General features: G+C 37.7%; 1 pseudogene; it reads right to left on the bottom strand.

Annotated features, from left to right (window-relative positions):
* Positions 1–210: 210 nt before the first annotated feature.
* LOC140603712 (large ribosomal subunit protein uL30-like) lies at positions 211–963 on the bottom strand (annotated as a pseudogene).
* Between the last annotated feature and the right edge of the window lie 3,311 nt (positions 964–4,274).

Genomic DNA, 4,274 nt, shown 5'->3' on the forward strand with positions numbered 1-4,274 from the left:
CTGGCTCTGGCACGTGTCTTGAGGTCTCCTGTTGCCCTCTCACAGTAATATCTAGATCAGAGTTTTCCAAACTTAATGTCATGTGGAACACTGTTCAGCATGAAAAAAATAATAATGTTCCATGCTCAAATAAGCTTGGGAAACTATTAAAGAAAGGTAAGGAGGCTTTGTTAAGATTTTCCAAAGGTAGTACGAGACCTTTTCTTTTTTTTCCTGTTTAAAAGTAGTCATTTATTAACTGACCAGATTACAAAAATAATCATGGTAGGTACCTTAGTTCATCCTTCTAATAAGCCTATTGATCTGGTCTTCCCTGTTGCCAGCATCTCCACCTTCTACAAAATGGGTGGTCTTTTTCTTCATTCCGCTGTGTGGAGAAGATAATTTGAAGGGCCATAAAATGTTGTTTGCTTCTTTGAAACGTTTTCCAATGGTATAGATCTCGTGAATCAGATCCTCCATGCAGATGATGCCATATTTACCAAGGGATCGGGCAATCAATGTGTTATCTGTCAGGGCAATTCGCTTCTTGTTGATCTTGCCATAACCACGCTGGTAGATCAATTCATTCACTGACTTCAGATTTGGGTACCCCAAATCTATATATGGTTCCACAATCCTTAGAATGTTAACTGAAGCCTTATTGAACTTAACAAAGGTGCCATTGAAGATTTGGCGAAGGCAAAGAAGCTGCAACACCTTTCAAACCTTTGGGCTCATACCATTGATACCTCTGATCCTGATGACAAATGCCAACTTGGGTTCTGCAGGCGCGTAGAAGTTGCCGGCTTTTCTCGCCATCCTCGCCATGCGAATCTCAGTTCTGTACATCTGCCTGTATTCCTTGTGGTAATGCTTAGCTTTTTCATAGATAGGCATCCTCCTTGTCTTTCGAAGCATCTTTTGGGCAAACTTTTTTCTCAGACGCTTGATCTTCAACTCTTGTACATTGTGAATATTTACAACTAATATATTATGCTCTCTTTCATTTTAGTCACATTCAGTTCTGGAATTTCCATTAGTATCTAAGTAAAACGTTCCGTGGAACACAGCTGGGAACTTTTGACACAGACTCTGGGCTCCTAGGGCCTTTTACCCAAATATTGCCCTCTATCTTAGCTCTTGAGATTATGCCACTCAGGAGGCAAGAAGCACACCAAACTCAATTGCCCACCTGAAGGCTCTTTAGACCCACCAGCAAGAGGCAGTCCTGATCTGTGTTATATCTGAAATATGATAGGCAAACCCTTCATTAGTGGAGTCAAGAGACCATGATCTCCAACCAAAAAATGAGGTGTTGTAATCCTTGACCCTGACACACATACCACAACCATCCCCTCAATTCTCCATTTCTCTGTAGGAAAGAGTAGAGTCCAGTGGGATAGGGAGATTTTCATGTCTCCTGTTGGGCATTAGACCATTACTACAAATGTACTCATTCTTTTTTTTTTTTTTTTAAATGTACTCATTCATAGCTACTGGGTTATAGCTGTCTGTATGGTACTATTCTAACCACAGAACAGCACAAACTTTGCAAGAAAGCTTCTAATGATACTTTATTTAATTAATACCTTCTTTTAAAAAGATGCCTAAAACTAAGGCATGGGGAGGAGTTATGTGAAATCAGTATGGTCTAGCTAAAATACAGAAGAATGTCCCACTGGCATCAGGAATCATCTAATGCCTCATTTACAAAGAGTGCCTGCTGGCACACAATGTTCAAATTTCCTATAGATTGGCAGAAAAAATAATTATTGTGACTCTGCTGTGCATAGAAGTAGGAACCTGGTCACACAAGACTTCATTTTCAATAAAATCCCCTAAGGAGATATAAAAGGGCAGCAAATGAACACTAAATTTTATTCTTTAGTCAGTTTGGTGAGTCATAATAAATGCTTCCTTCTGAATTATTTTTTCTTAGAAAATAATAAGACTGATCATGTGAAGCATACTGGAGGAGTAGGAAGTACACTCATTATAGAATCAAACAGACCAGGGGTTTGGATACTAGGTCTGTCACTTCCTAGCTAATTACCTTGAATAAGTTTATTAATCTTTCTCAGTTCTAGTTTGTTTGTCTATAACATGAGGATAAAAATATATAAATCAAATGATCAATATGTGAATATCTCATGTAATGTTTCTGGCTCATAATAGGAATTCCATAAATTAGGTATCTCTAGGCCGAAATGAAAACAAAGCAAATAAGCAAATACCAAAATCAAAATAGCACTAACAAGAACTATCAATCTTGTGTCTATGATGGTTGTTACTCTACAGTAAAATTCTTTTATCTAATTTGATCATAGGTCATATCTGACAAGGTGTAGCATTTTTATGGTTTGAAATGAGCTAGTCTCTGACAGTCAGATCTAGCACTGACAAGAGTAGAATTAATCGCTCCAGTTAGTAGACAGGAGCCTTATTCTGTCTAGCTGTAGGGGGCTTTAGCAAGACAAAAATTCACATCTGGGAGCTAAGGTTCGGGTTTATTTTTAGATTTTATTTTAAAGCCAGTCTTGAAAACAAAGTCCTGTGCCATTTGACAAATAAGGTAATAAATAAACTGATGGATGATGTTGTAAAATATGATTAAAATCAAACATGCAATAGCTAGTTTAAATGCTAATGTTAATTGTTTTTGGAACACTTCCACTTAAAATTTTAGGATAGAATATGCCCTAGACTTGTTCGAGCCTAGACTGTGCTTTGGTGTGGCCCAGAAGTCATTAACCTGGTGTACCCAGCCCTCAACTTTACGAAACATGGTAGCAGAGACCTACATATTAGAGATGAAATGCAGCCAAGCTGCTCTAAAGCAAAAATATTTCCTTGGAGGTACTTTAAGAGAATTGGGATGTAGATTGGGAGGTAACCTCTATCAAATAAGTGTTTGTTAGAAAACATATTAGTTAAGAAGTATAACATCAGAGTAAGTGCCAGGATGCTCTGACATACAAGTCAGAGTTTGAGTAGAAAAATAGAACCACTATAAGTGTCACTGGAATCAGGAAATTGATAGAGGAATTAAGGTTTACACATATGTGGAAGGAGCTGGAAAAGTGAAGGGCTAGCAGGCTGAAGGATTGGGAAGCAATCCATGATGACTTCAGCCTGACGTACTAGAGTGGGTGGAGAACTGGAATCTGAGAACCACTGATTCTGGTCACCAGGACCCAGAAGACAGCAACCACAGAGATATCCATAAAAAGCCACCATGCCTTGCTGCCGTGCTTTCTGAAAATATGGCTTCCTCCTCATTTTTGCCTTCCAGGTCTCATAGTTCCTCTCATAAATAGTCTCTGAAGCCAGGATCATGCAGGTGAGGGATCTGGGGAAATGTAGTTCCCATCCTTGCAAGGGAGGGTGATGGTCCTGAGTTGGTAAGAGACAACCTGGTTATATTTTGTGCTGAGATGTCCTGGCTCTCCTGGGGATGATGACAGCTGTACAGAATGTTTGGAAAGATATCCGTCCCTTGGGATCACTTTTAGCATTTTTCATATAGAAATTCTTATGAGAACTATGATTTTAAAAAAAGAAGCAAAATGACTTAGTCAAAACACTAAATCAAGAAAAAAGAGAAGTCAAACATATATTGAGTATCTTTTGTGTGACAGGCATTAGGTGATTTACAGTTTTTATTCCATTTGCTCTCACAACATAGATTGTTGCTTTATTTTTTCATTTTAGAGATAGGGCAACTTCATTTTAAAGGTGAAATAAATGTCTCCTGAATAATTTAACTGGTAGATGATGAAGTATATGGAACCTAGGTTGGGTCTAAACATAGTGCTATTTCTACCATGCCATAATACAACCTATGAAGGGGATAAAAAATTTTGACATTGCTTTTAGCAAACACAAATATTTTTATATTAATAAAAGCTACACTGGCATTTGTTTAACCTTCAGTGTGTATTGTGCAGCCTACCTGCATCAGAATAACTAAGAGAATTTGCATTTAAACTAGTCTCTAGGTGATTCTTTACTCTGTAGTTTAGGAATCACTGATTTAGATATTTCCTCAGTCATCAGAGTGAATATTGAATCAGGAGAAAGGGCCAGTTTTACTGCGACTAGGATATATTAACTAGCAGGACATATTAAAATACAGAATTATGCAAAGTTTCTGTAAAATACAGAATTAGAGGCAGTTCAAATTCCTACCCGTTTTGTCAATATTGTTGCCTCACATAATCTCCTTCCTGGAGTTAAATAACACATTCCGACTATTTCCAAATCAAATGGAATCTGGAACAGAAAAGCACAAA

This window comes from Canis lupus, chromosome 14 (assembly GCF_048164855.1).
Source record: "Canis lupus baileyi chromosome 14, mCanLup2.hap1, whole genome shotgun sequence".
Lineage (NCBI taxonomy): Eukaryota > Metazoa > Chordata > Mammalia > Carnivora > Canidae > Canis > Canis lupus.